Below are 27,385 nucleotides of genomic sequence, written 5' to 3' on the forward strand. Positions count from 1 at the left end.
AAGCAAATCACTGATTTCCAGAGTTATGTCCCTTACCCTAGGCCTACCTGCGTAAGTGATCTGTTGGGTTAGCTAAACCATGGTCGCATAAGACTGATGGTCTAAATTTATATGCTTACTTCACGTAGATGACAATGCATAGGGGTACTTTTTTCATGGTCTTTAAAAACAGCTGATTACGGTTGGTCACTAAGATACTTTTAGGTTTGACTCAACTAGTGGCTCTGTTGGGTTTATTTCTTATATAAAAGAGCACTCGTGAATGAGCACAACCAAAAATTAAACGTATATGTATATCAAGTTTCAAAAAATAAAGCTAAAAAAATGTGTTTTTAAATGTATCATATAAAAATAGCATTCCAGTTATTTCTTTCAAAGGAAAGAAGTGTTTTGAGGAAGTGCCATAAGTTATTCACATTTACACTTACTTTTAAATCATGAATCGATAATTTGAAAAAAAATTAATACGTTTTGCGTATGAGGACTGAAGTACCTTTATTTCTATGATAAAAACAATATTTCTATGATAGAAACAAAGAAAGATGATGCTGTACAGCACTTGAAGGCGTTACAGCCGATTTAATTAACTTACGACATGTACAGATTTACCAGTGAAACTTCGTTTAAGAACAGGCAGTTCGTTTGGATTCTTTTTCAGTGATGTGATTGATGTTGCTAATTGTTTATAAAACATGAACCTGCGGTTGGTAAATGTAAAGCGCAATTTCTTGTTAGTGAATTTATATGATCGTTGTTAATGTAGAGGGAATTATCATTATCAATTGACTGTCCACTGAACAATAATATTGTCTGAAATAATGATGATGGCCTGAGCCACAGGCGTCGGCGTTATCAATGTCGAAAGCAACATCACTTGCCAAGGGCATTCATTTTGTTTTATCGATAATGTCCTCTAAATAAGCAACTACTGTGTTTTCATTATTTCATTGACAAATCTGACGAGGGCATTATCGTGTGCCCTCCTTACAATTACATGTGCATTAATAGTATTTAACCTTGTTTTAACCAATAAGAATATCTTGTTCTTCTGTGATATGATATAATGTACCTTTTTGTGCACTTTTCCTTCAATATTAAAAAGGAACCCTTTTCTAAGATTCTCTCAAGTTACAGATGAAAAGAGACGTTTGTGTCTTAGTCCATATAGTTATTCCCAGGAAATTATTATCTAAGCATTTATCTGGAAGACCTTGTAGACTTGAAAATCTGTTTCTCTTTTGTCGTTTTATGTATCAATAAATTTTTTGTATCAATACAATTTAAAAGAATATTTCATAGGCAAACATACTTTATGTAAGTAAAACGAGCATTTTTCGGCATATTTTTTCATGCAAGCTAAAGAATATTTGTTTTTAATTGATCACTAAAATTCCGATCGCAGCTGTTTTGAGCAATGTAAGTTCTGTTGCGCATATTTTTCAACTTCATATTATGTAACTTATTTCATTAAACATATAAAGATCTTATTTTCGAAGAGAAAAGTAGGAAAAAAACAATCAAATTCTTAAAATCGAGTTTGCTGTAAGAAATAATGCTTGTATATATAGCTTAAATGATAGATATCGAAATATATATATATATATACAAACGTCTCAGAATGTGGCGACTATTCGCTACAATGCTCCATCGGATCAAATTGATACAGGGAAGATAAAGTAAACGTATAGAAAGGTCTGAAAAATTCCCAACGATGTGAGAACTGTCAAATTTGCGATGCAAATTTTTTGTCGTTCCCTCCGCGGGACTCGAACTCGTACCGCTGTGACATTTATGGCAACACCCCCTACACAAAGTCCAGCGCCCTAGACCACTCGGTCAGCTAGGCTATATAAAATATAGCTTTCGCTGGCCGTGTCATTCCTCCTCGTAGGATTAATCTAGGACTCTAACTTAGTACACGATGCATGGTAGTACGGGACAGTTCATTTAGGTGTTAAAATGTAGAATAGATGAGCAATCAATATAGCCTAGCTGGCCGAGTGGTCTAGGGCGCTGGACATTGTGCAGGCGGTGTTGCCATAGATGTCACAGCGGTACGAGTTCGAGTCTCGCGGTGGGAACGACCAAAAATTTGCATCGCAAATTTGACAGTTCTAACATCGTTGGAAATTTTTCAGACCTTTCTATATATATATATACAAGGTCTCAGAATGTGACGACTCTATTCGCTACACTGCTCCATCGGATCAAATTGATACAGGGAAGATGAGGTAAACTTAAGAAGGGATTGAAAAATTACCAACGATGTTAGAACTGTCAAATTTGCAAAGCAAATTATAATATAGCCTAGCTGGCCGAGTGGTCTAGGTCGCTGGACTAAGTGCAAGCGGTGTTTATAAGCTCTGTTAAACAGGATACGAAAAAGGTAATATAATCTTTGTACAGGAGATTGTGATGTCTTAAAAAATTCATTAAAATGAACTCCGAACACTTTGTTTGCGGGGTAAATATCTTGATCAACAATTATTTAGTTTAGTTTTTAGTTTAGTTAAGTTTTAAACAGTATTTTATTATATAATTATACGAGCGCTACAAAAAGTAAATATTACATTCCAATAAGGATTCAGAAACAAGTTTCGAAAGATCTTATTTAAACAGTTATTTAAATAGGAGTCGCAACGGACATAAAATGTTTTGATTAAAATTTTCAATTAAACGAAAAATCAATTAAACAAAAAATCAGGTCAAAATGTTAAAAGTGACATTCACACTTTCAAAAAAAGTTTCGAAGAACGACTCGAGGCCCAATTAATAGGTTCAAAAAATTGAAAAGATCAGGAAAGTTATTAACGGCAGTAACGAAAAAGTCGCGATCTCAGTAATTAATTTCTACAGAATAAACTAGATTATGTCCTATATAGAGCTATCTAATTTGCAAGACTTTTTGCAATCTATGCACCACAACTGCTCAGAACAGAACAATATTTGAACAAACATCCCAACCGTGTCAACATATTTAAATATTAAAAGAAAAAAATTAGCTTAGACATGTCAGTAACTTAAAATAGAAACCAAACCGGTGTAATTGTGTGAAATTGTTTATTTCCTCTATTACTTCCCGACAAATTGCTTACAACAGAATTAACATTGACAAATGTCCTTTTCACGATCTTTTGACCTTCGGAAGAATGGTATAGCTTCAATTAAATGAGTAGCATGAACTCAAATAGTTATCAATTTAGTTCAATTTTGTCATTTTCTATATAACACCGACTATTATTATTAACCTTCATCCTGAGGAGAAAAAATCTATAACACATTCATCGTATACATTCTTTTAAAGGAAAGTATAGTATCGCCACACCCTGAACACTCTGAGAGCCACAGCATATCCTTCGTTTTTATCCGGTATTTGATGTAGATTGCAAGAACGAAGGTGTTACGTATTTGACCGATGAAATTGGCTCAAAGTTAATGTTACTATTTACTTCTTAGATTATGAAAGATGACGGACCTTAAATTGTTTAGAAGTGTCTCTTTAAAATGTTTAATGCGTGTTCATGCCTCATATCATATTCAATAAATTAATACTGTTGTACCAACGTCATATTACTGCGCGTGACGCAGACTTCCTTAAAAAAACAAGTATATCAAATATCCAAATTGAACATAAAGACCAAATTGTTACGGTTCCGAGATATCACGAGTATCGCTTACAAAAAAGGATATAGTTGTGAAAAAGTGATATATGAAAGATTTGATATTGAGTCATATTGATAACGAAAAACAATCTTTCAATTGTGGTTTATTTGTTTAGAATCATATCTAGTATTGATAATCAGTTGAAAGAATGGAACATTATTGGCCATGGTTTGATTCATTTTAAAGTGTCATTTAAACACCCCAAAGCATCTTTCAGAAAGCCTGTTACCTGAAACTATTCCATACAATTATTGAAACAACCCAATAATCCCGCGATCGAACTACCCTCCCACTATTATAGTTACACATTATCAATTCAAAATATTATCTGGTTTATTCATGAATTTTAACTAAACAGTAGGAGCAAGTAATCTGTTAATCCACTCCATGGATAGTTCTGAATCCCAAAACTAAAATAATTGTAAAATGATGATGCTCTTAATTCCTGCTTCAGAGAACAACGCTTTCTTTCAGAACTTGCTTTCTATAATAGATCAACAGAGAAACAGAATCCCGTATCAATAATTTATCTAATTGCCCCAGAAGCATTGGCCTATGCTGTAATTTTGTTAAGCCTACATAGCGTTTGAACACAAGAATTTACTTAGGTACGTCAAGCTGATATTCCGACGGTAGCTTTAATGTATATTATACCTTGTCAGTTTAAAAACGCCGTCGTTTGAACAAGAAAAATAATACGAAAGTAGACAAAACGCACGCACATGTTCTTAGTCAGTTCAATAAATCCGTCAGTGAATCAATAAACTACGTATGTTATCTAGCTTTCTACCTGAAACTGTTTTGGATTTTTCTTCTCTCAGGTAAGTTCTGATTTTTTACTTATGTTGTTATTCCGAAAGGTTCCAATTGAAGATGAAATTTTGCTTTTTTTCTCCATTGATTTGTTTATTTCAGCATTGTTATTGTACTAATTTTGTATTTTAACAAAAAAGCATGGTATTTCCAGCTGTTACAATGTAATTTTAATGGTAGTTGTCATTTTATCATATCAATAGCTTATATATTTTATTGCTATATTCACACATCACAAGGTTTTGTTATAATTATACTAAAAAATAACCGTTCGGTTATTGTATAATAAAGCTAGCATCAAAGTTACTTTATGAGAAAATAATTCATATAGTTCGTGAATTTATCAGAATTTCGTCTTTTTAAAATGCGTTTTGGAAATCAAATTATCATATAACTAATGCGTTATCAGGCAAAACAGGTTAATTTCAATTTCCATTATTAGCTATGCTATAGCTATTTTCCCCAGGGAGTCGGTGTGCATTCTTTGTTTATGTAATTTATGTAATAGATTTATCATCATTGACGAAATGCTCAATAATCACCGTTCTATGAAAGCTAATGTGATTTTTACATGTGAAAGTAGAGGCTTCAATCCCAGCATACAGATATAATATTTTAAGATGGAGGATCATAATTTGTTAAAAGATTGAGAATATAGAAGAGACAACACCAGTTCATATTTTCAGTAAAATTCTGTAATTATGTTTTAATGAACAAAACACAAGCTTTATATCACATATGATTTTCACCTGAAATGAGTAAACAAATATTGTGAAGAAGTTTATGAGAAATTTATGCGAATTGAGCCATGACATGAAAATTAAAACGTGTAAAACAATTACATTAATTTCATATTAATACATTCGTGTGAAGTTTGATTGACTTGAATTTCGATGTAACACGATTTGCTTGTGAAAAAAAAACAACAAACGAACAAGTAAATAATGTTTTAGATAATCCTCACATCACTGTGTTGACTTTTAAATACATTGAGTTTTTTCTTTCATAATAATTGAAGTGGGTTTTATCTTATAGCAAATTATGTCTGTTTGACTATTTACTGTTGAAAGATGTAGCCACCATTCGTTTGATTTATAAATACCTGGAAATTGGTGTCATTTTTGTGATCTGATGAAAATATTGTTAAGCCCCAAAATAACCTAGTATTCAAATTACAACCTTACATACTAAAAGGAAATTTACCAATTTAATTTTTTCCACAACCGACATTATTTTTTTCATCACTAGAAATGACTGATACCAACCTAATTTTACAGAACAACAATCCATCTATATACTGTCTTTTAGAAAAGCAAGGCGTGTAAAATGATCTGTTATATTACTATCTACTCAGGAAGTACTACAGGTTTATATTCATCACATCATATTGATGCTATAATGCCGTCAAATTGTCGATATGGTTTACTCATTTCAACCATGAGGTCGGATTTATTTTAATTTTAGTCATTTGGTTTGGTTGTTTGTTATACTTGTTTTACATGTACCTATTTTAAATAAAGCCTTTGAATTTTGAACTAGAACTCATACTATGGGATATATTAGTATTATTTTAACAAATCGGAAGATGTCCACATAGTCAATGCCTCTTATCTTTTCTTTTTACGTTTTGTGAATTTACCCTTCAGTAGTTGTTTTCTGGGTTACCGTAGCAATTTTTTCCTAAACGGAAATGGATGGATACGAAAAAAAACCTAAAACGTATTATCACGCCGTATATAATTTCCTATCATTTAAAAAATATTAAAAGAGACTATTTTTTCCAATTTTGTTTTTAGTTCATCTTTAAGTTTAAAAATAAACATTGTACAAATATACGATTAATAAATTATATCAGATTTACTTATCATAGTTTTATTACCTCAGGCATAATGTATGATTTATGGCATGATTAATGTTTTTCAATCAACTTGTCAGCCTCCTAAAGAGATATAACGCTTGTCCAGTCTGTTGAAGTCATTCAATTTAAAGCATCACCTGTAATATTTGTGGTAGACAATATGGAATACAGTTGGTTTGTCTTGCTATAGGATGGTTTTATTCATAATTTAGGCAGGCCATGAAATTGCGGATTTCATCAGGTGATGAACCATCTATGTTTTCAATGGTACATGTACATTTAATTCGTTGATATTTGAGTTCATGGTTGACCATGAATATTTGTACCCCACGAAAAAATTCTTCCGCAATGTTCCCTAATGTGCTAATGCTTTAGACCTGAACCAAACTGACAGATGCATTAATTATTGAGATTATACTTTTAACCGGAAATATCTACTTTCTGGTATAAGACGTATTGTTGCTTTTTTTATCTGATTTGCATAATATTTATGTAAAAAACAACTGTCTTTTACTAACCTCTAAGAGGAGTAAACTACTTACAAAGAAAAACCAAAACAAAATGTTTTTACTCGGAAGTCATGTGACTTCTGAGTCTTAAAACCATCTGATAACCTACTTAAAGTACTTCCACCGCGAAAGAGATCTGGCGGATGAATATTAAAATGTATCAAATTGATTATTTCGTATAAATACATTGCACGTTTTACAGTATACGATTGAAATGATATTTTACATAATTGATTGTCAAAGAAAAATTCAAATACATATATAGAAGTTTGAACTATATTTTATTAATGCCTTTGATATCCATATATGGATTCCACGTGATTGGCTACGTTTAAAACTAAAAACAGGTTGTCAAGATAACACATTGTGAAACAAAATAAAACACGAAATGAAAAGAAAGAAAAAAAAGAAAGAAAACGAAATTCAAATTGAAATTTTGAATAATCAGTATTGTGTGGATGTGTAGTTCTAGTGGTGATGAAAGCGCTGACCCGTTGTAAATAACAAATCTTTTTTTTTGGAAATACAGAAAGAACAAATTACCATCAGCGGATTATAAAGTTTTTTAAAATACATGTATCTCATGACTTTCGAGGTTCAACGCTTTGATTTATTATTTGCAAACTATGGTTTTTAAAATAAACACTCGTAATGCAAAGTCTTTGTTTTACTAATATGATTCAGTCATAACCAGTAGAAGACGAATGTTGAATATATTGATATTTTGTGCCTGTTACAGTTTTACATAATTTTCTCTTCTTAATCTTAACAAATTTTAAGATGAGCCATGAACATTTTGTTTTTATTGAAGATACGAAACTAAAAAAGATCCTTACTCAGTTTTACCAGATAACTTTCTGTCGGACTGAAATCAGGCTCTCAATGCCTCTATGGTCATAGGTCAGATTCGTATATGGATTACCCATATGCGGACTCCGTAATTCATTAACGCTTTTATACATGAAAAAGTCTAATGCCGTAACTGTTGACTCACGACCTAAGAATATTCTACGACAAGCCTTTCATATCAACCGTACATTGCTCCTTTTAGTTTCAGATTAAATTCTGTCAATGCGCCTGATTTTGTTTGTTCTTTTATTCTTTTTTCATAACTGCAGTCAGAATAAAATATTAATGAGCTTTTCAAAGGAGATTAGTTATGGCTTTATAGTATGCTTAGAGTAGTCGGTGATTGATATTATGCATGCTATAGACGAATTCGATAACCAATTTATAATTGACACCAAATATTTTCTTTATAATAGTAATAATCCAAGTGTCTTTTATCTTGTTAATTCTAATTCTTTGCATTCTTGCTTTTAGTACATTTCTTTTCAAATCACGTAGATACAGGAAAAACTTTCATTCCTGGAGTATTAGATTTAAGTACCTAGGCTAACGAATCAATAAGTTAAGCTGACATAATGTAAGAAATATTAAAACCTCTAACGATAGTTTTAATTTTCTAGTTTCATATTTTAAAACCTCAGCTATGAGCTAGAGAAGTTTGCATTTGAGATTTAAATTACAGCGCATATAATCATGATGTTTAGGGGACAAAGTTGGTCATCTCATGATTCAATTGTATGTGCATGATAAACTGACTAAAATAATTGACTGGACAATGGGAGAATTTTTTTAACATCTATTGTAATACCTATGAAATGAATGAACAGGTGAGATATCTGACAAAAACTGTTATAATAATGTACAGAAGAGCCTTGGTCAACCAAGAGGACAGTTTTAAAGCCATTGGCACCTGCAAATTTACCTTTAAATTATACTTAATTTAAGAAACCATGTCTATCTTCTTCTCAATTTAACATAATGCTACCTCATGCAGTTCATTAAGTAAAAGTCATGAAGTCAAGGTAATACCAAGTCTATACATTGAATAACATCAATGTATGCGCTGTAAAATATCAAATATCAAAAATAATCACATTTCTTTTCTTTTGGAAACAGGATTTTCCTGCTAACATTTTATGCCATTAACACGACAACATTATCTCCGCTACTTCATAATCTGTATCACAAATAAATACTTCCGTATTTTGCAATATCATACATCAAGAAACTTGAAAAGAGAAAAGTTATGTTGCAAACTGAATAAATCTTCTTCTTGAACTACTTTCCAGTCAACCAATATACTGTCTATTTATAAATATGTAAAATATATTTATCAAGGAGTGAGTTGCGAACTTCCTTATTTGACGGCAGAATGTAGAAATCAAGTTCTATTTCACAGGATGTATTGTCAAATTAATAATTTATCTGAGGAGCAATTTCTTCAGTGTTAATCTTGTTTTCTCTACACATTTTGGATGATACCTTGGCGTTTTGTGAGTTGGGGTGAGGTTTTATTTTCAGTTTGTTTAATGACACAAGGGAGTTAATGTGATGAGGATATTTTAATGTTTACTTATGTTAAGTCACCTTGACGTAAGACGTATTTGTTTAAGGAGGTAGACCTCGGGTAAGGGACACAACTCTTAAAAATCATTCAAACGTTTGTATTCAGCATTTTACACCAATCTTATGTAAGCATCTAATTATCTAGGATTCATTTTATTCTGCTTCAAACAAAAGCGTGAGAGGCTTTGGTGAAATTGAATATAATACAAAAATATCACTGATTTCTTGAGTTAAGTCCCTTACCCTAGGTCTACCTCCTTAATTAAACTGTGCTTCTTATACAATATTAGGTTTTATTATGCACCTCCCTTATAATTTGCCAAACCCGCAGCCTTTCGGAAATTAGTTATCTCCATACTTTTGACTTTTCAACTCTTTACACCACGTTACCACATGATAAATTTAAATCTCGTTTGAAAGGATTTAATCGTAATCGTTTTTTGATTCTAAATATATATTGTTCTTGGATACAAATTCACATATTTTTTTCTAAAACATCACAGAAGGATCAAGTGTGCTACACAGCAAAGCAGGTTTGCTATATGCTTGATTTCCTCATTGACATCATATTTGTCACATTTGGAGGAGCTATTTTTCAGAACAAAAAATGACATTCCAATGGGCACGAACTGTAATCCTTCTAGCCGATTTGTTTCTATATTCATACGATACTGAATTTCTTCAAAATCTGGTAACAAATAGAAGAAATATAGAAGATACTAAATCCTTTAATTTTACATACAGATATATTGATGATGTATTGTCCATCAATTACTCTTCTGTTGGTAAATAATTACCTTCAATATATTCACCAGCGCTCGAGATAAAGGAGGCTACAGAAACAGCTTGTTCTGAATCTTTGTTGGACCTACATCTCGTATTTGACAACAGTGGTCATATTTTATGATAAAAGAGACGACTTTAAATGTTCCTTATCAGTGCAGCAATATACCTTCATCACCTGTATATGGTGATTATATTTCATAATTGATTCTCTGCGCTAAAGCAAGCACTAACTATTCTGATTTCCTTGAACGACATAAACATCTGCGTAACAGAGTTATGAATCAGTGGTATGAGGCAATGCGCCTCAAAAGTATCTTAACAAATTCTTTTTTAGATATCAGTCCTTGGTTGAAAAAATATTCAGTTTCTTCTAAAATAATGAGTAATGACTTTTTTTGTAAATTGTTCTATGTGCTGATGTAACACCGATATACCGATCCTAGCACAACAGCATGCAAATATTGTTTAATCACCACTGGTCGAGGGAGGTTTAGCGCTGTAAAACCAATATTTAACCCACCATTTCGTTTGAAATGCCTGTACCAAGTCAGGATAATTGCAGTACCAGGTGCTCCGGTGGTGTAATGGCCATTTTGCCAGATTTGTTTTGGACTTGACCTTATTGTGGATCGGATTAGTGTTCGGTAATTTTGTTGTTACCCTTATTTGCAATATTACAAAATTTCAAAACAACCTAAACACCGAGGCTTTATTCTTATTTTTGCACACAGTAGATCATATTGATCATGGATGTGGCTTCCTATTGGATAATGTTAGTTTTGAGTATTTCTTGTTAACGATTAATCTTCGAATTTATATCTTCCTATGTGTTTGATTCTAATGCTGCTGATGAGAAGTTACTCCTTAAAACACATGTGCAACATATCGATGATTTGCAGTATATATTTTGGTGTTTATATCACTTAGGTGTAATATGAGGTTTCTCTTTGATATACCTGTACACTATATCACCACAAATAAGTTCGAAAAACAGTCTCATTTTTTGTTTTTATTCTAAATAGTCTTTAGTTTCTTTATTCTTCTAGTTTGATAGAGATTTCATTCACATCTCTAACTTTTGGTCTTATGGTTTTGACTTCTTGAATGGACTCTACATTTGTTTGAATAATTTGGAGAAGCAGAAAAGTTCTATTCGTGTTGTGCAGCTGATATGTGTTATCGTATGATCATGGTTTTCTCACTAGAAACGTAATCTTATCTTATCTGATTGCATACAGAGGTAAGGAGTTTTCATACCACAACTTATATATTATGCTACAGCTTGACACAACTACGTTGTCTTCTTGTATTGCACTAAACTTCTTACAAATAGGCTTCTGGAAAAGGGTTATGCTGCTACAAGATCGAAGTTCTATTCGTTTTGTGCAGCTGATATGTGTTATCGTATGATCATGGTTTTCTCACTAGAAACGTAATACTTATCTGATTGCATACAGAGGTAAGGAGTTTTCATACCACAACTTATATATTATGCTACAGCTTGACACAACTACGTTGTCTTCTTGTATCGCACTAAACTTCTTACAAATAGGCTTCTGGAAAAGGGTTATGCTGCTACAAGATCGAAGTCATCACTACAGACGTTTTATGGTTGTCATCATGAACTCATGGAATTACGTTGTATCCATCTATGCCATGAAAGCTTATTTAGTCAATGTGTCACAATTTTCTTTCCTCTTTTGTCTCCCCTGGTCCATGCTCCACATTTTTAGTGTAGTCCCATTTATTTTTGTTACTTTGTATGTATTACTTTGGCTATTTTATGTCTTTGTTGTGTGTGTCTGTTTTTCATTTGTGATCTTTGTCCCAGGATTACATTCTTTGATTTCACTAAATTCTAGGTTTCCTTGATTACTACTCATTAATACGTTTGGGTATGAATTTTAAAATAAGTCAATTTTATTTATATTTTTGTTTTTTTTTTTATTAAACAAAACATAAACACAAAGTTTAACATGAAAATTCAGAGTTTGACCGATTGATATAAATCAGATCCAAATTCAAAAGAACAAGTATTTGTAAGAATCAGGCAAAATGTAAAAATGCATGTCAAAAACCCACTATAAATCTCACTATAAACTTTTAATCAAGACAAATTCAATGCAAACTGCATTATTTTATTTGAAATGACCACTATTTGATCTCTGCAACACTGAATGTGTTTGGACTTTTTGTACTGAAGTGTTTAAGAAATGTTTGTCAAAATTATCTGCCCTTGACATGCTTATTTGCAGTCAAACATCCTCTTTAGCCCTTTATTCTAATAGTACAAGTAGTCAAATCACTTTGTCAAAATGATCGTTTTATTTTAGTCTATGTCACAAACATTTCCTGATTCTTACAGATACTGATACTTAAAAAAAACTAGATGAGCCACGAGTGTAATTATATGCAGAATAATTACACCGAACTGTGGAATATTAATCTGATAATGACTACAATCCTACTTTCATAAAAATACTCTGGGATTAATTCTTAATTTATCATATAACTGTCTGTTACTTTCTTACAAGTGTCTTATTTTAGGTTCTAGGATTAAAATTGTAATCCGTTGCAACTGATATAGCTTGATGGTTCATAATGCTTTACATAACAACCAGAATCAGGGCTAATGACGACTTAAGAGTGCTTTAGATCTTGTGATATGCGTAAAACAACCGTGGGCATACATAATATCTAGCTCATTCTTTTCAAAATTAAATAAAAGTACGGAACAGAAAATAAGCAACTTCTGCGTTACTTAGTTTAAAAAAACAAATTTACTGACATTGACATGTGTGTGTCATGTTCAGTTTTCGGTTTAAGATGAATCAATGACATCAGATAGTTTCAGTAATTCTTTTTCTAAAAACATTATACTGGTGGTCATTTGATATTTGACTGAAATACCTTAGCTTTCTTTCAGGCTACAGATGACAACAGAGAAGTGTTGAATTCATTATAAGCTACCAAATTGCTTTTAAACCTTGAAAGTTATTCATAGGGATAGAAAACAGAATTACAAGAATCTTATTTTTAAGTCGTCAACTTTGTTTGGTTTTTTTTTTTCACTGAAGCCTTCTGGATGACGAAAGTTTTTTTCTGATCAATTTACAAATGTACAATCATCATCAATTCCAAATCCCAAGTTGGTTATTAAACCTTAATTACAAAATCATATTTTAGCGCAAATCTCTTGGCATTAAATGGCATTAGAATTCCCCAAAGTATTAAAATCAGCTTTTTTCATGTTAATGGCATCTATAGTTTGAGTATTAATTAGGATGCACATCATATCAACACATATTTTGTAGTAAATGCATCCTTAATTTGGTATTCATTTCTGTTGTATGTGACTTATAATATTCGTCAACCTTTCCGAGTCATGTTTATATAAATCACATTTGTTCTGAAATATAACATTTCGTATAAAAATAACCGCCTAATTTTAAACTTAAAGGGTTTGAAAGTCATAAACACTTACGTTATACTAGTGCTAAAAAAAGAAGTTCTGGATTCAGACAAATGAACAAACAATGGAGTCTTAATCTTTTAATTAATAAAAAGTAAAGGGAAAGGCAAATTGACAAACAACACAGATTTGAAACATTGCAGACGGAAAGGACATAAATTAGAAGGTTACAAATAAACCGGAATACACAGGTTCAGTTATTAATTTACCGCAATTAATTTTCAAGTGCATTTCAATATACACATTTGAGCAGATTAAAAAAATTCAACCGGCGCAAACTGAATAAAACTTCTCTGGCCTAAAGATATGTACTAACAGGATTTTATATATAAATTGTAGAAAATTTTACCATCATTTTCTGAAATTAATACATATAATTCGGAGATGGGGTAAACATGACAAATGAACTGAGTTAAAAGTCCTAAATTTTAACCTTCTTCCACTAAACCAAATCCCAACTTTTAGTCAGAATTGATTAATGAAAAAAAATCCCATGTAATTTTAACCTATTTTCTACCAATTAGAGGAAAAACTTCAGCAAATAAGTTTCCAGTAAAAATATGAAAAAAATGTGGAAGGTACCTACTACCAAAGTTGGAACTATATTCGAAAACCAAGGGGAATTAATTGTGTTCTCATACCTGCTGCATTCCAGTCGAAAGCAAAACAGAAATATATAACGTATGTCTATGAAAAAGTGTTTTTCTTTTTCATTTAAAATTTTGAATCTCGTCGATAAAACAAATATTTATTTATTGCTTTTCCATTTATATATATATATATCGATTACCGAAGCAGGTGGTTCCTAACTTGTTACTTCAATATTAAATATTGTAAGTCGTATAATGAACCCAGGTTAGATCTAATTCTTAAAAGCTTAAGGCAATATCTTACACTTAGGGAAGATACAACCCCTGCTAGAATGTGTGAATATTACAATCATATGATGAAAGCATTTCGTTAGAATTTGTTGGAATTTCTTTTACTTTTTGACTTACTGAAATTGGTTTATAAATTTTTGGTCCATTAGCTGAACGTTTTCGTTAACGTATTTTTGCAAAACCTATGATCAACGTAGACTCACCCAATCTTCTTGAATTTAAGATAAAGTAAACAAAAATTGCTCTCGAATTTCAAATATAAGCACGAGTATACTTTGGTTTCAACACTTGCATTTTACTTTCAAAAGGTAACTTACTCCTTGTTTGTCAATTTTTGAAAACCGATTATTTTACTAGTAATTTTGTCCAACACGTGTAGTAAAGACAACTTATGAATAGTGTCAATTTGATATTAGGTGTAATACTTTTATTACGCAAGTAAAAGTTCGCTTTGACTCAAACAGTAATGTATTTACAGATTTATGTTTTCATGTTTGTCCGTTGATTGAGCTTATAAAAATATCGAATGGCATTTGACTGGACTTAGTTGATGAATTGATTTTTCTTGTTTGTTTTGATCGATTGGTTTTGTATTGATTTGATTTGTTTTGATTGTTGTATGTTTTTTAAAGGAAACACATTCATTGATAAGGAAAAAAAATAATTTCTCAAATCTACAATACCATGTTGTGTGCAACTTTGAAACATTTCAATTGTCATGTGACACACCTGCATATAACAGAGTAATCAAGGGAACAAAGATTCTAGCGGGAATCAAAAGAAATCTAGAGACAAAGACAATACAGGGAAAACAGACACACACAACAAAAATATAAAATAATCAAAATAAAACGTACAAAGAAACAAAAGTAAATTAGCAACTCGGACTCCAATAAAAACTGGGACCACAGACCACGCACCTGTTGGGTAAGCATCCTCTGCTTTTCTAGAAACGCCCGCCGAGTTGCTCATAAAAAGTTAAGTCTGGAATAGACGAAGAGGAAAAGAAAACTATGACACATTGAACAAATCGGTTCTTATGATGCATATTAATACACGAGCTCATGATGACGACCATAAAACTTCTGTAGTGATGACTTCAATTGTGTAGCAACATATCCTTGTTCTATAAGTTTATTTGTACAAAGTCTAGGGCGATACAAAAAGTCTACGTAGTTACGTTACGGCATACTCCATATACAGTGGCTGATGGGATGTTGCCACTGATGAAAGGAAAGTTGACAAATCTTCGCGCTTGTTGTAACGTTTGATCAATAGCTTTCCTTTACTATCGATCTCAAAGTGTGGGTCAAGCTATGAAGAAATAAAGCAGGTTTGGAAAAAAGGGCGTATGCTCGATAAATTTTAACTCTAGTCTACAATTTATTCAATTAGAGCTTCGTATTTGAAGTGCAATGCTATGAAAACAGCGTTATTTTGGCCAAGTATGAAAATATGCCTGATTTTCTTTGCACAAGAAAATGTCATACATTTGACAATTGTTTTCATACATTAATTTCATATAAAAGCTTCCTAACTTTCAAGTAATCACTAGCAACAATTTGATTGATGCTTGAAAGGTAATGGGACCCGGTCAAAAGGAACGAAAACTTTGATGTTATCATATTTCGTTTTAGATTTGGAATTTCCATGGTTAATAATGATTATGTGTATTGGAACAACTGGGTAAACATTAGATTATGAACAGTTTTATTGATATTGATAAGTTTTCTGCATTTGGGAAAATGAAATATTAATTATAGCTCAGGGAAGCTCTGTAAACAATGTTAATATAAGTTTTAATTGGAATAACGAAAATTTATAGCTTCTGTGTAGAGTAAAAAATCAAACTGTCATCTACAATTAATTACTGCTTTATTTCTGGCAAATATTTTTATGACAATCAATTAGTGAATTTTAGGAATTTGCTATTTGATGATATACGGGAAACTTAAATGAAAAATTGAATTAAACATTAACGAAAATAGTTAGTGTATAACATATCACAACGTAATTAGCCGGTAATGGTATTTCGTTGATGTGAGGTGTTATGTACCTGCAGAAATAATTGATTATTAGATATTCTTTCCAGTCCAAGGCGTGACTTGGCCAGCAGTAAATGTACTTTCAACAAAAAACGAATATTCAGTGCGTCATACATGTAAGCCTAAAATGAAATGGACCTATTCAGTGTGAGTCTTACATAATTTGGCTCACTTGCTCAATATATTTCAGCCAATAGACAGCATTAATTATTACGTTCAAAATGTCATTGAATTGCTAACATCTCAGAAGAGAAATCATCAAATCAAGAACTAGAAAGAAAACAAATCAAATTAGTATATCTTAAGAACTATTCCAAAGCTGTCACAAAAAAAGTAATTTTGACCGTTTAAAAACAAGGGTTAAAACTGAAAATTTAAGTACAAACAACAACGTAGTGAAAGTTAAGATTTTCACACTTAAAGATAAAGTATCATAAATTTATTATATAGGTAGCAGTGATTTATCGAATGTTCCCAGTGTAATTTTTTTTCGATAATTCATACTGCGAAATAAATTCGGTAATTTCACTCTCGCGCTTTCTCCCACCAAAACGTTACAACACGAATATCAATCTGCCGTTCACAAAATTTTAAATTTATGTTGAAAACAAGAATGAGTAAGTTGATGGAGGAAATCTATATAATAAATAGGATAATCAATTGGTTATCGTGAATAATACAATTATGATCACACGTGCCGTGAACGCATTATGATTTAAATCGTGCGTGGAACAAGTTCCGGACACTCGTTAAATCTAGGCGTACTTCTGCACTCATGATCATATTTTGGTTATTCACTCTTTTAAATTAATTACCCTATAAATAGATTTATTAGACTCATGTTGTATTCATATCCTAATGAGTAGATTCGAATACAAATGTAGGATATTTCATCGTTGGCGTATTCTTTTAACTAAGCAATTAAAATCGTAGGAAGAGATTGAATTATTCAATATGAATACGACTAACACTAAAATATCACAAATCTATATAGAAAGATTAAATAATGGTAATACATTAAAATGAAACAAAGAACTATGTTCCATATTGTATTCTATATTGTATAGTTTTCAAAAGGTGAGGTGTAAAAATGGGAAACACTAAGAGTACACTCTCGATTTGATATTAAAGTCGTACAAATTTGAAAACAAACTAGCCCCGTGCAGGTCCGGGTGTTAAAAGAATAGGCCTGCAGCAGCGCTAAGCTTGTCGTAAAAGGCGACTGAATAGTGCTCAGAACCTTAGCCGGGGGCTAGGGCGCTCTGCCCACAGAGCAACTGGGATGTGTGCCCCAGATGGTGGAATGGGGTTCCCCATCGCGTGTTGCATGCTGGGGTTGACAGTCTATAATACGGAACATCTGACCATAGTGGTGCACCGTGTTGGGAGATATGCCACGTTCCTCGCACGTTAAAGAACCTTACTGTGGTATTCTCCCGGAGTAGGAACCATAGGGCTCCGCCACAGGAGGCTAAATTGCCCGACCCTACCCACCTCTCCCTATTTCCAGTGGCAATCAAAATTTGTCGATCCCATTGTCCTTGTGTCCCATCCTTTTTTCATTTCATCATCATTTCATGTTCATTTTATCATCAATTGCATGTTCATCGTCTGAATATAGCTGAAATATTGCTGCTCGGACGTTAAACCCCAACAAACAAACGAAAACAAACTAAAAAGCGTAAAAAAAATGTACAAAAATACTAATCATATATATATATATATATATATTGGAATATGCTTTGCACGTGTTTCAAGGAGTACCCTCTCATCAGCAGCATTATTATCACACGTATAAAAAAAATATAAATCCAAAAATTTATTGTATACAAGAAGTATTCAAAACCAAAAACTATCGAAATAGGAACCAAATTATTCGGCGAGAGGTTCTACCATGTGCAATACAAGAAACGAAGCCTCAGTGTTTTAGGTATTTTGAAATTTCTAATACTGCAAATATTGATAAATATGTTATATTAAAATATGTACATTCGGGTTTATACAAGTCTGACTACTAGGTTGTTGAATACCTTCGGGGACCTTTTGTCCGCCGTAAAAGATTTTAATCCTTTGTTCTTTTTTTGTTTAATTCTTTTGTTTTTGTTTTGTTTTGTTTTGTTTTTTCGTTTGTTTTTCTGATGTAAATGTTAAAGTTTTCTTATCTTTATATTTGTGATCGCTTTAAATCAAATTTTTCATTCGTATTTCAAATTTGTCTCGGCAAGTCTCTTCTATCCTATTCATTCAAAATGTCTGTCTGTTTGAATTTTCCATCAATGATGTTAGGGATAATGTTCTCCTATTGAAAAGTACAATAACAGATCGAGTTCTTGAGTGTTGCAGCCATAGATCACAGGACAGTTTTAGATCAATGGCTTATGTCAATATTTACGGAGTCCCATCTAAAATAAGATAATAAAAGCATATTTACTCATGGCAATTTTAATTTCGATAAAATAATCAAATCTCAGATTTCCGATGATTACCATTTTCATGAAGTGAAAAGGCCCAATGGCAAATCCTACTTTCATTTTAGATAAGATTTTCAGTATGTAATTAAAACAGATATTACTTGGCTTCTGCACATGCAACGGTGCTCGGAGCTATATCAATAAAAAGACTACCATCTCATCTTAATGTATTTGTGGAAGTTGATATAAAGGGTATGGTAGTTTTACTCTGTGTGTACTAGACTTTGATTCACTGCTGTCTTACCTCGTGCTAAAGGAGTGTTCGTTTCATAAATGTTGTACACAAATGAATCTTGTGAAAAGCAAAACAAATTGAAACCTTATCATTGATCTATTACTTCAAGTAGACAAAATATAGTAAAATCTTCATAAACCGAACTACTTTCGGACTGGAGGATTTGTTTTTGTGTATCCGGTATATGTTTTACACAAGTTTGAAACCCAATGACATTGACAGAAATAGATTTCAGGAAATGTCTGGTTAAGACTGATGTTTGATTTAATTAGGATTCGGTAGATACGGTTTTTACTGTAATCGCACGTGTTTCAGAAACAAATTAGCACCTTTTAAAATGCCTTGTTCGAAAATAGTCACCATACGCAACTTTCAAATGCGTATATTATCTCTTTTCAGTCAGGAAACATGCCAACATTATTTTCCATCGAACTAAAACGAACGTAAGTTATTAAATTGCAAATTGTTGAAAGCTTTTAACTACAAAAATAATTGAGAAAATAGTAAACAAAGTGTGTAGAAGACCTATAAAATCTAAGTGATCAATGAACTTACTTACTGTGCATCAATAATTCACAAGTACGTTTTTTTTTTTGCTGTTTTTATGATACTGAATATATCACTTATTGTCAATTTTTCCAGATTTTCAGATTGTTCAATTTCAGTTATTAATTTTTAAAATGTCATTTGTTTTGAAATCTAATGCCTTAGCATTGATTTTGTTTTGTTGATAAAAATAATATTTCAAACGTTTTCTGAACGATTTTTGTTAACATTTTTCGGAGTTTGTTATCATTCTAGGTATTTGCACTGTGTAAAAGTCATGTCAAATCACGAATTCATTATTTCACAGCAAACTGTTGTTCGCATATAAATGAAGTAACTCCCAAGAATTGCAACAAAATAGAAATTACTAAGATATTTTTTCTATAAAGTCTAATGCTAGTGATATTAAATATAAATCTACTAAATATTTTTTTCTTTCACATCTGTAGCTTTTTGAATACGAAAAAATGTCTTAAAAGTTCTATATTTTAATAATAAACACTGCAGCCTCAAAACAAACAGTTCTTCAACTAAAATTTTCATTCCTTTCTGCGATTCACGAAGGAAAAACTATAATATATCTTAAAATTATTATTGTATTACTAAATATTATTTAATTTCAAAGACTTTTGAAAACTCTTATCATGATTATAATTTCACGTTAAAAGGGATTCCAGCTGCTAAGATAATGAACGTTTTGACTTTCCTTTTCGAATCGTGAATTTTTCACTACTATATGTAGTAAGGATTGGGTACATTTCTCTTAGACCTTTACAGATACACTTTGTCACACTAGTGTTGTAGAACTTATATAATAAGCAAATTTTTGTAATAATATTGATTTCAATTCTCTGCAAATTGTTATTTAAGTGTCAGTCCCTGTAATAATCAGGCAGTGGGTGAAACATGGTATGAAAACCACCATTTTGATAGTGTAATTCGACTATCTGCACCATCAGAATCAAGAAAAACAGACAAGATTTTTCACATCATGCTGGGTCATTGAGTTAATATTTCATTGAAATGCACTAATATTTCAAGGACAGATAACTCTGTCAAAAAACCGCATTTTTCTAACATTCTTTTTTTAAAAATTTCTGAGCAAAGCCAGTGATACAGAGATTAAAAAGTGCATGTTACTGATTGGATCTATTACTATATGTCAACCCTAAATATCATCTTACTGTTTGTATGGAGAGACGTTTCGAAGTTTTGTATGATATCGTGGACCGTACAATGTATATATTTCGTCATATTATATATCACACATAATTTGTCGTGTTCCTTTTTGTGTATCATTTTGGACCATGTCAAATAGACCAAATGATGGCTGTTCTATAAAATTAATATTTGTTCCCTAAGACGCGAAAGAGTCGCATACATATTTTTAACTTCTAGAGTTGTTTTGCAATCTTATGAATAAATTTTTATTCATTTCTTTTTTTCCCTAAAAATGTCTCTGTGGGCATTGCTGCAATCAAATATTCCTAGATTTAAGATTCAAACATTCTTCTTCGATTGTTCTTTGAAAACAACGATAATCATATATAACAGTACTGTGGGTCTATTCAAATGTCATAACTATTGATTTGTTAAACCTGGTGATTTCAGTAAGTCGACAATGTAAAATTCCAACAGATTTATACTTATATTGTTCTTTCTTTGTACAAGATTGAATAGTTTTCTCTATGATTAAACCAAATTGCGACTGAAGTAGTGATCTTTTGTCTTGACTCGTATGCGAATGTAAACATATGAAGCCGAGTCAGTCAGACAAAACCAACGCATTCTATGAACTCATGTACAATTGATAAGGCTTTAATTTATACCGAACATGAACTTTCCATTAACTTTGAAATCGTTCTACTTAAATTCTTAAGTATTTACATCAGTTGAGTTCTACAAGTGCAATCAACGGAAGCATAGCTTAAAAAAGTAAATAACCCATAAATCGTTGATATTAAAGTACAATCATTTTATCTACGACCAGATTATATATTTAACTTAGATTTAACAACTAATTCCTTCCATCGACTCATTATTTCATTCATATCTTTCTTGTTTTTACTATCAATTTCAAGGGTACTCTTTATAAATATAACATGGGAGATAATACATGCACGTCGGTTACCCACTAAACTCAGTTTAATTCAGAAATAGTTATAGACCAATACAATAGTCTAAGTTCTTCAGTTCTTATTTCGTTTGTTTCATTTTTAAGGAAAACATAATCAAATATTTAAGCTATCTCCCAGCTCGGTGGCCATTTCTTTTTAGTGTATTCTTGACTTTTCCAGCACGTATTATTTGAATTATAATTTTTCCTAAGTTGACAATAACAAAATTACCTCAATTTTGGGGGGGGGAGAGGGAGATGAATGTATGATTTTCCCCAAGATACAAATCTATATACCGAAAGGATTATAGTTACATAAAAATATGCAAGCTTAGTATACAGCGTCTGACGTTGAAAAATCAGTCTAGACGCTACAACAGCCAGCCCTCTTGTACTTTGTATCACCGCTACCACTGGCAGGCTCAGATCTGTTTTTTATGGATATGTACTACAAAAACAATTCTGACATGTCACGTAAGTTACCGGAAACAAATATTACAGCATGGATAGTTCTTGGTCAGTCTATTAACGTGCATCCGATAATTGTTTTTATTATCCATCAGCACAGATGATTAAAGCTGTTCAAAGTGATGTATGGATGTCCTTTTGTCTCTATAACGTTCCCTGAGTTTATTACAAATTTCAAAAATACATAAAACACTGAGGCTTCATTCCTTGTATTGCACATGGTAGAACCTATCAGTGCTGGGTTTAGCTTCTTTTTCGATAGTTTCTGTTTTAAATACTTCTAGTATATAATTATTTTATGGATTTAGATAGTCCTTTATATTTGATTCTAATGCTGTTGATGAGAGGTTTATCTTTGAAACATGCATACAACATATCGAAATTTGCAATACATATAGATATATATGACTGGTACTTTTGTGTTCTTTACATCAAGATCTATTTTCTATTGATTCATTAAGCGAGCATAAAATGTTACATACATTACATCCTAATATTAATAAAAGATTCAATAAAATGTGAAATGTTGTGTTGGCAAAACGGCTGCAGGACGCGGTAAGACGAGATCTGGCAAGACGGTACAAACCGCCGAGAAGTAAATTGGTTAAGGTAGGCTTTTCGCTGGTAACAGCAATAACGGAAGTTCATCCGTGCATTACTGAGTGAACAGGGAGCCCGGTCCCCAAATACGTTAGGCCACATGTAATTAAGTCACCCTGGTAACAGAGGACGAGAAATTCCGACTGGTACCAGTCGTGAACCGGCCGCTCTGGTAGCAGATAAAGCCTTATTTATACCCACCTTCCGATGTTACCACAGAAAGGTATAGCACAGTATGGTCCGATGCGGAATTATAGAAACCTGACCCCCTCTCATCTTGCCAGATTCCGCCAAAATGGTCACGTCCAAACGTGTTCATCCCCAAAACCGCGGTAAAAGAGAGCGAGATATACCCCTTGTGAAGAAAACTTCTTTTTTGTAGTTTATATAACATGTTTGTAGGCTATTGATATGTACGATCGTTTTAATATTCATTAGCAAATGAGTTTCCTCACTTTTCGAGTTTTTTCTACTGTTACAAAATATATTTGTTCAGAATTAAAATCTAGGCTGGTTGTTCGAAGCATACAGCTTCGCTTGTTTCCATATTTCATACTTTTCATACTGCTTTAATGTTTGATAATGATATTCATTAACATCCGAGTTTACTCGTTTTTTAATCTCTACTATATGTTTTGTGCAGTAGCAGTATTACCATTTCTTCTGGATAGTGTCTCGCTCAAAGTTACTGTCGTGCTCCAAAATTAACACACAAAAAAACAAACCATAAAGAAATATCGATTTTAATAAATTCCATTACGAACCTCTTCTTACACAAATGTACATATTAGATAACTTCCATAAACAGTTTCGTAAAATGTGTATACAATTAAAGATGCGAAACCATTAATAATATCTTCACGCATCATAGAGTAATAATGTTTCTCAACTTCTTACATCTTGTGTTAAAATTTGCATCTACATAGAGAGGATTCGTCCATGCAAGAACAACAATAGACTATCTAGGCTTGTAAGAACTCACGACAACAAACTAATCAATACCTGATACTTAATACTGTTTGACTCTGGATAAAAGCAGTAAATCACTGACTCTAAGCACGTGCAAATGAAATACAACAGAAATTTAGGTTTCAGGTGATGATTTCGAGCTACATACTCACGCTCTAACCTAAGATCAACATGGCTTTGTACTGTTCCGAACGGTACGCATAACTGACACCTCTGAAAATGTGGGCGTAACGCTTAAAGTAGTTGATTTAACACTTAGCCTGACGTGATGCATTTGATTGTAAATAATTGTAATTCAAGGTTTCAGAAATATTTCTGTCCCCTTTCGTAATGTTCTCTCTCCAAAATATAAACTGGTTAACTTAAGGAATTAACCATGTATCGGAAACCCTTGTAACGGGGTATCGGTTATATGTATTTCCCTTAAGTGTCAGGTTAGTTCAGTCTGATTTTACAGTCACTGTGTTCCTATTTCTAGGTATGTCATTACCTGGCTCCTGATCTAATCAATGTTTTCTTGCTTTTACTTTTTTCTTTGACATACCGCCTCTTGCGACCAACTCCCAAGTGCCTGACATTTAACGAAACATTTGTGTGTGTACTTCCATGAATTATTATATACATACTTCTTCATCATGCCTCTAGGGGGGACCAGAATTTTCTATTTGACAGCTTTATTACTTACTACAGAGTGCCTCCTGGAAGGGGGGCTGATGCAGGCCCAAAAGTCACATTTCAGCAGTGCAATAAAGCCGTAAATACCACATACATGTATGTACGATAATAGAAATTCCGATTGTTGCTTTCAAGAGTAACACCAGCTTGTCATATATGTAGATAATTCGTTTGCGTAGTTTACATACCCATTTAATATAGAAAAATACCCTGTGCACTGCCCTTGACGGAGACAAAACTAGCGATTAATAGTTTACACAGTACTATTATTGCAATGTTGAAGGTGATTTGACCTTTGAATATAATTTCATACAAAGCGGCTACACGTAAAAATGATTTATTTTCCTGAACTTCAGATCATAAACAAAATAAAACTCTCAATTTGAAGAGTGAAGCAGTTAACTTACCGAGATATATAAACAGTACTGACAAAGTCCGCAAAATGGCCCTTTTTCCAGCTCGAGCTTGAATCGACGTACACTGATTTAATTTGAGGGACCAGTCGATATTGCACCTTCTTCTCACTTCTCTCCTTTTGAGCATTCCGTGTTATTCAAGTTGAAATGTTGAATTGCATGCATTTCATTTTTGAGAACAGTTTGTCATTCATGAACGCTGACAGTGACGTAACAGGTTGATGACATAAACATTATAACGGCTTGTCGAAACCGGACACAACTGCGGAATCAGCGTTACTTAAATTGAACTATCATTAAACTTGCTTTATCGTTTACCCGATAAACAGTATCTAATTTAAAAATATTTAGAAGAATTCTAACAAATATTATAATTTTAATATCTTATTTCAAACGATCAACAAATGAGGCCATAAAAACAAATAACAAAACATTCGAATGGAGGAAAACACACACTAAACACATGTAAATTTATCTTTATTCATAACGCGAGACACACAGAAGTAACTCTTGCGCAGAGATACTTTGAAAGCTATAGGTATCAATTTGTTAATTCCGTGTCTGATAATAGGAATACTATCATTTCAATTCTAGCGAAGCATGACATGCTTACACCAGTCCCGGTCACATAATGTCAATCCCTGTTGTCCTTTTTTCCTGTTTTCACGATCAGACTACGTTCTTGGATTTTGTCGAATTTGAGTCGCTTTGGTATTTGCCGAAATTCTACTGAAACAAATGACATTGTCGTTATCAAAATATCAGAACGCTAGTTTACTGTTCTACAAAGTAACACATTCTGTTGTTGCAAATATCATGTTTCACAAAAAATAGCTCAAATATGAATAAATAATTAGTTCTGACGGCTGTTATCTTGTTCTATTTTCCAGAAAATGTAAAAACAATAAAATATAGGAAATATAGTTACTAAAGAGCTCTTTATAGCAAAACTATACAGTATGTACATCTCAAAACATAAATATTTCATGGAAAGTTAGATGTTAATTTACTGTTAACGATCACCCTTAAGTGCGCGTGTCGACATTGAAATGCGAGTATGGGAACTGTGCGATGAACAACATTTTAGTTAAAATCAAAGGCCAAGCTGGGTTATTTGCCACATAATAAATCAAATTTCATATTAACAACAAAGTAATATAAATATCTCCTTGTCAACGACCAAGAGAACGAGCGTGCAAATAAATACCCTTGTAATTGTTCGGCAGCTACATTTGTGTATACAAAACAACATTGGGAAAGAAACGAAGCGTTCTGAACGCGTCTCCGATAAATATTTTCAATTGTTAACACAAAATTAGAATGACTCCATAATGTATTTTATAGATGTGAGTAGTATATATATCTTTTGCTCGGTACTAAATTTCCAGTGTATGCAATTGCTTTTTGTTGTGATTGCTGCTTGTTTTTGCTTGTTTTCGTATTGTTTTTGTTTTTGTTTTTTTGTTTTTTTTTTTTCTTGATACATGTACTTAAGCGATGATTTTTGTATATTACACATATACTTCCTCTTGCCTTCTTTGCTGCATGAACGTATAAATTATAATGATTTCTTCGAAAGGTTTGACTACATTTTGCTCTTTGATTCACAAACAGCCTACTTTTTTACCCCATCCTTGCAACATTACGTGTAACAAGATTGATATCGATGTACCTAATTAAAATTAAGGATATGAACATTTAACGCGGAACAAAACATTTTGATCGATTGGCTTTAAATTTGGCAACACATGGTGTCGATAAATTTTAGTGACGATAAAAAAAAAGATAGAAATTCTTATTTATGGGTGGTATTTCCAGCTTCAGCAAGAAAAATCTGTGTTTGAATTGATTTAATAACTAATTATTTTTTTTTTTACAAAACTGTCATTACACTTTTTTGACTATCTAATTTCAAAGCATTCACAATTAATGTAAGATTGATAGCTGCCACGTGTGTCAATTAATAAAATTAATTATGATCAAAATGAGTGGTGTAATTCACATTTTCGTTGATTGTTACGAACTCTTAAAAAGTAGTTCATCCACCCTAATAATGATTTTCCATTCGAAAAATTAATGTTTCAATTAACCATTATTAACAAGACACTTATGATCTACTGATGATATATCACCGGCTGTTTCCTGAATACCTTTCATAGTAATAATAACCGAAAATTCTGCGCCATCAAGGTTGGAAGAAGGAGAATGTACCGCCATTATACTACCGGTAGGTAATGTTTCTTGCAGTCGCTTGTGCCAAAATCATTTGCCATTTATAAATTGTTATATAATCACCCTTAAGGTTTACAGCGCTATTTATCCCTTCCCTGAACTCCTCCTTTTAATATTTTTTAAGATATAGGTTGAATCAAATGTTATATTTCATTTTGGAAGCAATCGTGTTCTTATAAGTCAATTAAAATCTCATTTCAATTTTGCGTTTTTCA

General features: G+C 32.2%; 1 protein-coding gene across 4 annotated transcripts in view; it reads left to right on the forward strand.

Moving 5' to 3' along the window:
• Positions 1-4,238: 4,238 nt before the first annotated feature.
• Positions 4,239-27,385, forward strand: part of LOC148628028 (metabotropic glutamate receptor-like) — a 58,059-nt gene continuing 34,912 nt past the window's right edge. The window contains exons 1-2 of one of the 4 annotated variants that reach the window (XM_088583592.1): positions 9,027-9,195; positions 19,548-19,591. The gene's annotated coding sequence lies outside the window, so the exon portion shown is untranslated. Of the gene's footprint in view, positions 4,485-9,026; positions 9,196-19,547; positions 19,592-23,394; positions 27,166-27,385 lie in introns of those variants that run through there. The other 3 variants (XM_088583571.1, XM_088583561.1, XM_088583581.1) reach the window with 3 other exon arrangements.

Source organism: Perna viridis, chromosome 1 (genome assembly GCF_037379345.1).
Source record: "Perna viridis isolate PV_CMFRI_1.1 ecotype Kerala chromosome 1, ASM3737934v1, whole genome shotgun sequence".
In the NCBI taxonomy this organism is placed as follows: domain Eukaryota; kingdom Metazoa; phylum Mollusca; class Bivalvia; order Mytilida; family Mytilidae; genus Perna; species Perna viridis.